Consider the following 12500-nt stretch of genomic DNA (forward strand, 5'->3'; position numbering starts at 1 on the left):
TTCGGTCAGCAGTGTAGCCATGGGTCCTCATTTGGCCCCTGCCAGTACACAGTACACATCTGTGACTTGGCTATCCGGAGAAGTCTGACCCCCAGGAGCTGGTGTCGGGGCCTGGGAAACAGCATTTTGACAAGCACTCTGATTTTGATGTGTACCAAAGTGAGAGAACAGCCATTCTCTCTGTTACAGGCAAGGACTCTGGAGCCAGGCCTGGCTTCTGGTGCCAGCTCTCAGGTCATCTTGCCCTTCCTGGCCTCAGAGCCTTACTCTGTACAATGGGATCATGCCTCCCTTGGAAGGTGGTAAAGGGTAGAGCCCAGGTCCAGCAGGCTTTCAACCCAGCCCACCCCTCCCTCTTCCCTTTTGACTCCTCCCAAGGCACATCTGCTCTGGCCTCCACAGCCGTCTCTTCCCTATCAGGGGCTAGCAGGGGCTTCCTTGCCAGCTCCCAGGAAGCAGTCGACAGCAATCACTGCACAGACGCCTCATATATTCTGTGGGGCGGACGGGGTGTCTTGCTTTGTGGCGACATACGGACCGAGCTCACACAGCAATTTAAGGAAACCAGGTTGACAGTCCTGCTCCGATAATGCAAGCAAAGGCCTGATCTAGGAGGGGACTGTAGGTGGGCCAGCCCCTATACCCTCTCCCTGTACCAGCGAGGAACAGGAGAGCCATTTAAGGCAGCGTGGGCCATGTGCTCACGCGCAGAACTGGAAACCCTCCCTGCCTGCCGTGCCCTGCTGCTGTTCCACTGCTTTGGAAAAAGCCATCCAATAAAATCAATATGACCTGTGGCAGGAGTTGACCTTCCCAGCCCTGGCGAAGGTTCCAGATGACTGGACAGGTTCCTGGGAAATCAGAATTTCTCCTGCACCCAGTGAGGGCAGGTTTGGAGGTGAAAAAGCCATAAACTACTGTGATCCCTTCAAAAAAACAAGGCGATGCACTCAAGTGATGCCAGCTGTGAAGCAGTCTTGAGGGGTGGCTGAACTGCTCTTCCTTGGAAGCCTCAGGGTTGCAAGCCACACAGATAGCCAGGAAGTTACTGGGTGGAGGCCGGGGGCTTCATCACACAACCCTTGGACTCCAGGGAACTTTTCCTCGAAGCAAATGATAACTTAATGAGGTGAAAAACTTGGGCGGTTTTGAAATTCAAGCACAAGGGTTGCCCCCACCCCCTCTCCTCCTCTCCCCACCCTCATTGAGCCAAGGGCACTTCCACGGGTCTGTGAGGGTTACTGCCCAGTGGTTGATACTTAATTCAGCCACTGTGGAGGGCTGGTCGTGGGGGTTGGGGGGCGGTGGAGAACAGCAACAGAGGTGGATTTCACCTGCATGGCGGCAGCGGCCGGCCACATGGCCGTGACTCAGGTCGTTTGTCCCTCTCCGCCTCTTGCCTTGGATAAACTCCATGTAGGTGACACCAGAGTGATTACCTGGCTGCCATTTGAAGGTGCTGTGACCTGTAATGAGCCACTCGAACTATAAGTCAACATCTGTCTGTAAGGAGCCACATTCTGCACATCCAGAAAAGGCGAATTTTCCAGATGAGAAGGACCTTGAAGATTTTCTACCCTGGCAGTTTCCATCCTCACTGCTGAGTGCCACTTTTGTTCTTTTCCCCGCCAGTCCTCATGTTTTCAAAGATTGTGTCGCCCAAACTGCCTTTGTTGAGTAATAATTTGTTTTCCAGTTGTTTAATTAGTCAAAGACATAAATAACTTCCAACCTGAGCTTTTAATCAGTGTAGGGGGGAGAGAGGCCAAAAGCTGATACTTATTAAGCACCTGCCACGCACCAGCCACTGCCCCCGCACCCTTCACGCTGTCCTCCCACAACCCCTCCGTGCCAGGACATGGAGGGACAGAGAAGCAGGTCTCCTTCGCCAAGGTCACACGGGCAGCCAGAGGCAAAGCCAGGACCAGCTCCTGAGTCTGCCCAATGCCAAAGGTCCACTCTTTCTACAGCTGGCTACCACCTCTTGTCTTGCCACCCTGGGGTGATGCAATTCCAGCCCAAGGCAAAGGAAAGGCATTTATATCCACCTGAAATACTGAAAATGCCTCCTGCGTTGAGCCAAGACTCTTTGCACTGCAGATGACAGAAGCCCGACTCAAATGGACTCGGATAAAACAAAGGATGTGGGGGCTGGTTGGCTCACATAACTGGAGTCCAAGGTGGGTCAAGCTTCAGGCATGGTTGGATCCGGGAGTTCACACAGAGCTGTGCACCCTCCCCTCCATCCTGCTATCGCTTGACTCTGGTTCTGCTTCTCTTTGCCCTGGTCTCCATTCTCCCCCGCTTCGGATTTCCCCCACCAAGTCCAGACATATATGCAACTGCCTCCATAGTAGCTAAGATGCATCTTTCACACAACATGGCTGCAACTGAACTCTTTGGCTTTCCCTGTCCCCAAACCTGTTTCTCCCCCACCTTCCTGCAGCCCAGGAGTAGAGCCACATCTCCCAGCTACCCAAGCCTCGTTTGGAGTGGTCCTTCCTTCTCCTCTTTCTCCCACAGCCACATTCAATCCAGCAGTAGGTCCTGCCGGCTCCACCTCCACACCAGATCCCCAACCCTCCTCTTCCCTCCAGCTCCTGGCTGCTGCACCCCTGATTTGGTCCCTCCATGATTGTGCCAGCCCCTCACAGTTCCCCCAGCTTCTGCGCCCACCCCAACACCCTCCCTCCACTCAGCAGGCAGAGCAAGGATTTCAAAATGAAACACAAAATCACTCACCTACCTAAACCTTCCCCTTGCTTTTCACTGCACTTAAAATAAAACTGAAACTCCTTCCTGTGGCCACAGGTCCCAGCGGTTGGACCCCTGCCCACCTTACCAGTGACTTTCTTTACCACTCCCCATCTGCTCAACAGCCTCTATCTGCACTGGTCTTTCTGTCTCTCAAAATGTGTCACCTCCCGTTAACCTCGGGGTCTTGGCACCAGCTTTCCCTCCCTAGCTCTTACTTCACCTGGTTCCTTCTTGTCATTCATCTGAGTTCAAATGTCACATCCTTAGGAAGCCTGTCCTGACCACCCTGTCTAAAACTGTCTTCCGGCACATCAGCCTATCGCCCCCAAGTATTTAGCACAGTGTGTCATTATCTTATTCACTTATTTGGCACTTACTGTCTGTCTTCCCCATTAGAATGTAACCTCCAGGGGTCAGGGTGCCTGGCTGGTGGGCCAGCCCCTATACCCCAAGCTCAGGACCTGGGTCCCCCTATATAGCCCACAGCCATGTTGAGTGTTGAGCACAGGGCCCTATTAGGCAAACGGGTGGTTTCTCTGCAGAGCCCCAAGGATCTCATCTCTTTCTGGTTATGTATAGAGATCTTGCCAACTCTGTTACCCTGTGGTAGAATATTCTGGGAAGTCAGCATCTGGGGCCGCAGGTGAACCGTGCTTAATACTGGACAGTGGTTTCTTTCCAGCCCCAGTGCAGCCAAAGACAGGTTCTCAGGGCCTCATCTGTGGGCACTGTGAAGACAAACACATTTCAGCCTCTGATTCTAAATGGAACTAAATGTTTCTGAAGCCAGCACCTAAGGAAAGGCATGCCGATGGAAGAATTAAGCCTCGTTAGAGATGTTCTTGCCAGTAATGTGGCAGCTGAACAGCAGCCTTTTATCGGTGCTGTAGTCGCTACTCAGCCAAGCAGAGACTCAAAGAAGGGGGGCAGGATGGCTCCCCCAGCATGCCCTTGTCGAACCTCTGGCCCTCTGCTCTCACTGGTACCCTGCTGGGATCCCTGGTCTCCAGCTTCCACGGTTTTATGTCAAAATCCCTTTTCCTGGGAAAAATGCCCTCAAGGACTCACCTAAGGAGAGGAGCTTTCCCCATTTCTTAGCTTCTAGAATTTCATTTTCTCAAAGACAAAAATCACTTTTCACCCAGAAATCTGGTTATTTGTATATGGGAGGTAGTCTTATATTAGACTAGAAGCTCCCTGAAAACATCTAGTGTTGGGTCTGCCAAAGTCCTAGAATTGTGTGCAGGGTATGGAAAGCCTGGATGGCTGCCTGCTTATATGTACAGATGATAGGTATATGGATGGATGGATGGATGGATGGATGGATGGATGGATGGATGGATGGATGGATGAATGGATGGATGGATGGATGGCAGACTGAATAAACAGATGATTGTTTGAATAAGTGGTTGGATACGTAGTTGACTGGATGAATGGATGGTTGCTCACTGCCATTTTTAAAGCTGTTTTTGATGACAACAAAGGTAAAAGGGTAATCATATCAGGTTAAAGCATTCTATCCCAAACCGATTTCCACAAAATCCCCTGCCTATAAGATGTACCTTAAAATAAGCACTCATCCTTAAGTAGATTTGAGAAACGCTACATACTTTAGCCTCCTCATGGGGTGGTCATAATGCCCATTAGCATGTTAGCCCTGAGAATTTCTTCAAAGAGGGAATGTGTTTGGCTCAAGGTATTTTGTTCAATGTTGGCTTCTTGTCTTCATAATGAACTCATCACAGAGCATCCCTCATCCAAGTTCTTTTAAACTGGTTAATATTCCAAACAGGTGAATGAGATGGTGAAGACCCCAGGCTGGGCAGCTGGATGTCTGCTAAGTGGAGATCGGGGCTGGGCAAGAGGAAGGCACTGGCTTCTGCCCATCTTCCTCTTTCCCTGTACCAAGGCTGGCAGGGGGAGGTGGTTGTCTCACTTTCCTGAGCTTTCACGACCCAAGACTGAGTCATCATCCCACTTTATTTTCCCTTTGTTACATTGGCATGCATTCAGATGGTGTTAGCTGTAGCTATGACACCATGCCGCAATGATAAAATACTGCCTATTCTCCTTGGAACAAGAGGTCAGGAGGAATCTGATCATTTTTCCTGAAGAAATCATCTTACATTTCAAGCTAAAGATTCTCCAACCTCTTCAATGACTGCAGAATACAAAATCTTAAGATGCAAAGACTTAGAAATGGAAGGAGAAGTCTACCTGTTGGCCCCTTCCCTACTCCCCATGAAGGGTGAGAGGTGGGCTGTATAGACCCTCTTGGGGCAAGGTCTACACTGTGGATCCTGTTGGGGACCATTCCTGATGAAAAAGTGAAGCTGGCCTCCCAGCTCTTTCTGCCTCCCCTTCAGAATGTTTCCCCGCTTCCATCCCTCCTGACGCAGGAACCTTCTGCCGACTTCTGAATGCCCCAGAGGCCTCAGCACATGCCACCCTTTCTGTCTAGCACGCCTTCCCCACACTTGCAGGGCAGCCTCTGGGCCTCCTGTGGAGTCAGCTCAGCTGCCCTCCAAAGCACAGTACCTCTCACCACCCTTGTCTGCTTCCCTCTTTCTCTCATGGAGTTGATTCCATTCTGGAGCTGTTATATCTGTCTATTGCTTTCTCCTTGCAGACTACACAGTCACAGCGGACAGGCAGGGTTCACCATCCTCACCGGTACCTGACACAGTGCCTGGCACATGGTGCATGCTTAGTAAAGATTCGCTGAACTAGTGATTCCCAAAGAGTGGCATTTTCAGGCATAATTGCAGGGCTATATGTTTTAAGTGGTGCCACCATCACCTCTCAGAAATCTACCAGCCCATAGTACCATCCAGGTCATTCATGAGGCTGGACGAAGTCTTTGGAGTGATAACCTATCTTTCTTCTTTCCTTCCTTCTGACCAGCCATGGAGCTGGAGGATCTGAACATTTATTCCAGAAAGAATCTTGCTTCTCTCTTGAGAAAGAAAATGCCTCTTGCAAGAGCCAAGATGAACAGCTAGAGCAGAATGCTGCACTCGGGGCTTCCCTCTGAAAATGCCCCAGCACGCAGCACGGGCTTCCAGTGACACTGTCCAGAGCCCACCGCATTACCCTAGGAAGAGAAGGACCATGCTGGGTTGTGGCCTCAGGGCCTGTGGTTGCAGATATTTTAGTTCTATGGTTTAGACGCTGAAGCCTCATCCCACTCCTGTGACCGATCCCCACTGCCCAGTGGGTGACGTCACACTTGGAGAAGCCTGCTCTGTAATCAGACCCTCTCGTGGGGCCGGCTGGAGATATTTCAGAATTCTCTCTTGCTACTTCAAAGCCTTGGGGCTCCCCTCACCCCTTCCTTAATTAGAAAATAACAGAGGGAGGCAGTTACACAATTTCAACAGCATAATCCTTTTCTGCTTGTGGCTTTGCTCTCACTCCTTGGAGAATCCATTGTTAGCTTCCAAAGAACCTAAAGCAATGAGCAGTTCCCTAACTTCCAGTAAAATCCTGCCCCGGGAGAAGTCTACCTTGTGCATGCCTGACAGACAGGGGTGGTGGAGGAACTGCGAACCATGATGCTTCTTCCGGCTGCCTCTGCTTTCCGCACTAGCCCCACATCCTACCATCAGCCACCCTGCAAGTCAGATTGTTCTCTGGATACACGGTCCCCAATCCCAACTCTGAGCCTTTGCACATACTGCTTCCATTCCCAGAATGAGCTTCCCCCCTTAGTGAACTCAAGGACTCCTACACATCCAACAAAACCCAGCCTCAATATCCCCCTTCCAAGAAGCCTTCCCTGACTGCCCCAGCAGATTCTGGCATCCTTCTCTGGGCTTCCACAGCCCAATGTGCATAGCCCAAATTGTCCTCCAGCCCAGCAATGTGGCAAGATCATCTGTACAACCCCTGCATCAGGCCACATCTTAGGGGTTCCTGGAACATCATGGGCACCACCAGCTCCTACTCCGCTATGGCCATGCACAGCATTTGGAGTTTTGGGGTTGAGACCTGAATTTGGCGCTGATTCCCTGCCCTACTCTAGGCAAGCCACTCCACTTCTTGGGCCCCTGAATTTTTTACCAGTAAAATGAGGGACTTGAACCTGCCTCACAGGACTGTGATGGGTGTTGAGAGAAACTCTGAATGTGGAAGTAAGGAAGAAGGGGCACCTTCACCTTTTTAATAATGAATCAAATAAGAGGCTAGTTATTCCTGCTATCTCTCCCTTTCTTCCTGTTCTCTTCCCATCTCCTCTGATCCTTTCCACTCCCTGCATCAAACAAATAGGTTCTGTGGGAAAATTTCACCAGTCCATCAAGAGAAGCACCGGTTTGAAATCCCTGAAGCCACATGGCTGTGAGGGTTGAGCCTCCCTCTGGGTGAGGCTCTGCTGGAGTTAGCAACAGAGTCGCTGCACCATTTCACCACTCTGTTAAGACCCAATCGATCTCTCCAGCAAAACCTCCTGCAACAGCAAAACTGTGGCAAACAGATTATAGGAGGATTAATCACCCCTGCCCCCGCACGCCCACAGCATTTTGTACCTACCTCCTCTAAGTACAGTTAATCAAACGATGTACAGAGGGCCTCCCCCACCCCCAGAGTGACTTCGCTTTGTGCCGTAAGACACCACTCAGGTGTTACCTCTCGGGGAACCTCTGCCAGGCCCCCTCTCCTGGGCACCTGCTCAGGGCCAGCCAAGCTCCTCTGCAACCCCCATTGTCACACTGTCTCATTGGCCTCGTCTGTTAATGTCTCTGTACTCCTGGGGGCGTAGGTGTCCAGGTATCAGGGTGCTGTGCTTGGAGACCAGTTTCACAGCTTCTCCCGGGCCACTTAGACCGACTCAAGAGACTGGTATTGGAAAATTCAAGTCCAGGAACACTACATCTCTTGAACCCCAGAGGCATTTACAGAAGAACTGACCCTTCTGTGGAGAATATGAGATACTTCATTGACCCTCTCTGAGCCTCAGTTTCCTCATCTGCTCAGTGAGGGCCATGACTCTCTACCTCACAGGGTCCATATGAGCTGTTGTATGTAAAGCCCAAACATAGGGCCTGGCCCCTCTGAAAGCTCAAAAAACCCGAGGGAATCTTGTCGCTGTTATCAAAACAAATGCACATCCAAGCATTGCGTGGGACAAAACAGGAGTCCCAGTGGGGGAAGAGAGAAAGCTATTCTATTCTGATGGATGAAATACAGTAGCATTCAACTATTACCATCATTTTAAGGGGGGTGGGGGAGGGATAAAGAGCTAAAGAAGTAGTTGCCTTTGGGGGGGAATTTCCATAGCTCAGCCCCTCACTAACACTTGAGTTGGATTCCCCTCCAGTGGAAGGTTATCAGCAGGGAGCCCGTGGCCGCATTCACCCCATGTGACCAATGAGGAATCTGAAGACCAGAAAGGGCCTGCCCTGAAAGGGAATGGAACCCTGATGCAGGCCACAGCGCAGAAGGACCTTGAAAACACAGCGCTCAGTGAGAAAAGCCAGACGCAAAATGCTACATCCCCTATGAGTCCATTCAAACGAAATGTCCGGAACAGGCAAATCTGTAGAGACAAAGCAGACAGAGACTGCTTAGGGCTAGAGGGAATGGGGGGATAGGGGATGATTGCTGAAGGGTATGGGGTTTCTTCTTTGAGGTGATGAAAATGTTCCAAAATGGACAGTGGTGATGGTTACACAACTCTGTGAATACACTAAGAACTTTTGAATTCTACACTTCAAATAGCTGCATTGTGTGGAACATGGATTGTATCTCAATAAAGCCTTTTTAAAAAGAAAGATAGGCCAGGTGCAGTGGCTCACACCTGTAATCCCAGCACTCTGGGAGGCTGAGGCGGGCAGATCAGCTGAGGTTAGGAGTTTGAGACCAGCCTGGCCAACATGGTAAAACCCATCTCTACTAAAAATACAAAAATTAGCTGGGCGTGGTGGTGTGTGCCTATAATCCCAGCTACCCAGGAGGCTGAGGCAGGAGAATCACTTGAATCAAGGAGGTGGAGGTTGCAGTGAGCTGAGATCGAGCCACTGCACTTCAGCCTGGGCGACAGAGTGAGACTGTGCCAGAAAGAAAGAAGAAAGGAAGGAAGGAAGGAGGGAGGGAGGGAGGGAGGGAGGGAGGGAAGGAAGGAAGGAAGGAAGGAAGGAAGGAAGGAAGGAAGGAAGGGAAGAAAGAAAGAAAGAAAGAAAGAAAGAAAGAAAGAAAGAAAGAAAGAAAGAAAGAAAGAAAGGGCATTCGCTCAAGTTCAAACAGGCAAAACGTCTCATAGGCAGGACTCAGCCCCAATCCGCCTATCCTCATTCATGTCCCCAGTGCCTGTCCTCCAGCTCCAGTCCTATTTCTTCAGCCCCCAGACTTCACAAACAACTCTCAGGTCTGAGCACTTGGAGAACCTTTATCCCCAGAACACAGCCTACCTCCCCACAGCTCTCACCCCACTGGGCCCTGTTTCCAAAAGTGTGAGTCAATGATCCATTTTCTGATCACATCCACAGTCTGAGGCTGTGAGTTTCCAATGGATGGTACATTCTAGAAGCTCCCCCCCACCCACCTCTGTGAGCACCAGCTTATCTGATCTGGCGCAGACAACTATAAATAAACAGTTAGAGACTGCCCTGTCTGATGAGCCATTTTCTGAGATCATATGAACTTGCTTTTAAGTAGCAGCTTTTCACAGATCGGTTGCTATGAGGCACTTTATTAAAAACCACCCATTTGCAGCTAAAATCCAGCTCCAACCAAATCCAATTTTCGTATCTACTGCTTTTTTAGACATAATGATCAGGACATCGTTTCTGTTTCTATGGGGAAGAATGGATTCAAAGGGCTGTTTTTCTGTGTGTTTTCTCTTTGCTAACAAGCAAGTAGACTATGCATGTTTAAGGCTGCTGTGTGCCATGGCCCTAGAGACCTTCAATAGAGACCAAATATTTATGCTTTGTTAGCGCATACAGACTTCCCCGGTAATGTTGATTAGTGCTAGAGGCTTATCCAACCAAGGTCAGGGGCTTGTGCCCCCCTAAACCAGGCCCATTAGCTTCTCTTAGAAGTAAAGCTTCTGCTTCATTGCCGTCTGGCTGCAGCCCACACATCAGCCCCTCTCCCGCTAACAAATATTACCGATCATGCTGGAGATTGAATGGAAGACAATGATGGGCGGATGGTGCTGTGTACTGGGGCCAAAACAAAGAACATGCCCTTTTCATAATGGGTCCTCCCCAGGACCTTTGTATCATTCAATCTGTTTAGAAGCCCAGAGACAACATGCATGGTGGTGAGAGGCAGGGACTCAGCATCCCCCAGGGTGGACTCTTGCTGGGCTCAGGCAGCCCCTGGCTGGGTGATGGCGGGTATGGCTTTCAGAGCCTCCATGGCTTCATCTCCACTGAGGGTGAGAGCAGGCCTGTTTCAGAGGATTGGGGCAGGGGTAAACAAGGGAACAGGCACAGAGCGCTCTGCACAGTGTTTGGCACAGAATAGACGCTCAATCCACAGCCGCCACATGGTGACGATAATGATTATTAATACATTTCCAAGGTGGCCTATGTTTATTGAGTGTCTTTTCAGCACTTCGTTTTTCAGTCATCATTTGGTTGAATAATTTGCAATTCACTTTAAAATTCGTTAAGAGGGTAGATCTCATGTTGAGTGTTCTTACCATAATAAAATGAAATAGAACTGATTGGAGTTGGAGGCTATTTCTTGGAAGCCTTCTGTTTATTATATCTTCCCTCTGATCTTTCTCCCCCATCTCCTGGGTTTGAATACAGGCACACTCATTTAATAAATATTTGTAGAGACCTACTGTGCAACAAGCCCTGCAGGGAAAGGGGAAATTCAAATGAGCAGGATCCAGACCATGCCCTGGGGGCCCTGGCAGCTACTCAAAGAATCAGACAGAAAGCGAATCCCGAGACCAAATATATGTATAGCCAGAATGTACATTGAGCAGGTCCAGAGGAAGGGAAGGGGGGAAGGAAGGAGAGGCCCCTGCGGAAGAGCAAAGGCTTACACCATAGAGAAGAGTTGTCCATGGGGACAAGTGAGGGGATGGATGCATGGCAGGAGAAGCAGGCGACAAGAAGTCCGGGGGTGGAACTGGAGCTCAGATGTGAAACCTGGAGTTAGAGACCAGGGGGCCACTGTGATCTGCAAATGATGGGAGGGGACACTCAGCCAGGTAGTATGGGCCACTAGGGAAGAGCTAGGCAGGAGCTCCACGTGTAAGGGAACGAGGAGGAAGTACTAGGGAGGGCAGCCTCCCGGGACAGGGATCCTTCCAGAGGGGACCCTAAACTCCATATGCAGAAGGTCAAGGGAGCTCTCCCTGCAGGCTTCACTGCCATATGCCAATTCCATTACTCACTCCGCATTTTGTAAGGGTGGCTTGTGCTAGTCCTGATGTTTTCCTGTAGGGAGCCCTTATGGTTCTCTACACCCCTTCCTACCAAACCAGCCCCAGCACCTGGGCCATTTGCAACAACCTTCTCCCAGAAAGTGGCCTCTGGACTTCAGTGTTTGGGGGAGGGGGTTGGAGGGATGATAGCTCACTATTTAAAAAAATTAAAAGACACAGCGATTGGGCTGAAATAAAACTCCCACCTCTGCCAACAACATCAAAGTAGAGATTAAAGGCTGATTTTAAGATTTAAAGGCACTGTGCTGATGGCTTTGGGTGGGACCCTGTTTCTGCAGAATTACTGGTAATAACAATTCTAGAAACAGGTTATAATAACAGCACTTACCAGAGATACACTATGTACTAAGGTCTCTGGATGACAAAGTGGATGGAAATAGCTCATCTCCATCCCCAAATTCACTAACAGAGAGAGCAGTTAGCCAGGGCAGACCATGGGTAATGATGCTCAGTTGTCTGTGAATTAATTTCTGGACAGTACTGCCAGGAGCTAATGCATTTTTCAGTGAAGAGGAGCTTCAAGAAACCTTAATGCTAGTGTGGATTGGTTAATCATTATATTTACATCATCTCGGTGGGGTGAGGGGCCAGCTGGGGTTAATGGACATTTTGGAAGATGTGAGAACGCAGCCTTGGCAGGAGAGAGATAGGAAGCCATCCATTCCACCCCGGGGGCTGAGAAACTCTGCCTGTCCTCAGGACTGCTGAATTGCTGTGCAGTCATTTCGGAATTAAAGATGGATCTACTTTCTGATTAGCAGAGTTCAGCTTCTTTTGTGAAACTTCTCAAACAGTTTTAATCCCTGGTTACCTTCACATTTATTCTCGAATCTCTACTTCGTGGAGAGGTTGGTGTCAGGGCAGAATTGATCCAGCAGCTTACTGTTAACGTGATTTATCAATAGCAGTGTGAGATCGTACACAAATTTGGCTTATCATTTTGATGTATTGGCCATACTTGATGATAAGGTATGCATTACTATAAAAATAAACTTACTGTGCCTCCTGAATGCCTTTGTTTTCCTTTTGGCTGCACAGCATTCCCGGGAAATGATTAATAAGATGTTTCATTTAAGTACCAAGCAATCCAGAAACCGAGCAGGAACACAGGCACCTGGATGCAGGAAAGCTTGAAATTAACAGGCAGCCATAGAAAGTATAAGATTAATTTCGTTTTCTTATCTTATGCTCTCTTTTATGTCTTTCCCTATGTAAAGGGGGAGATTAATTAATCCAGGAATGATCTTTCTGTTGGCAATTTTATATTATGTTTGACTACTTAATAGAAATCTGAGCTACAGCAAGGCAGGATGCAGAAAGCGTATCCCGAAGGAGG

The 12500-nt window shown here is 49.4% G+C and overlaps 1 long non-coding RNA gene across 1 annotated transcript in view; it reads right to left on the minus strand.

The window, feature by feature from the left end:
• LOC115838060 overlaps positions 1–12500 on the minus strand; it is a 104387-nt gene that overhangs the window by 60623 nt on the left and 31264 nt on the right. Inside the window, exon 6 of the long non-coding RNA XR_004033115.1 lies at positions 12162–12278. This is a non-coding gene — a long non-coding RNA (uncharacterized LOC115838060). The remainder of the gene's footprint in view (positions 1–12161; positions 12279–12500) is intronic.

The sequence above is a fragment of the Nomascus leucogenys genome, chromosome 13 (genome assembly GCF_006542625.1).
Source record: "Nomascus leucogenys isolate Asia chromosome 13, Asia_NLE_v1, whole genome shotgun sequence".
Taxonomy (NCBI): domain Eukaryota; kingdom Metazoa; phylum Chordata; class Mammalia; order Primates; family Hylobatidae; genus Nomascus; species Nomascus leucogenys.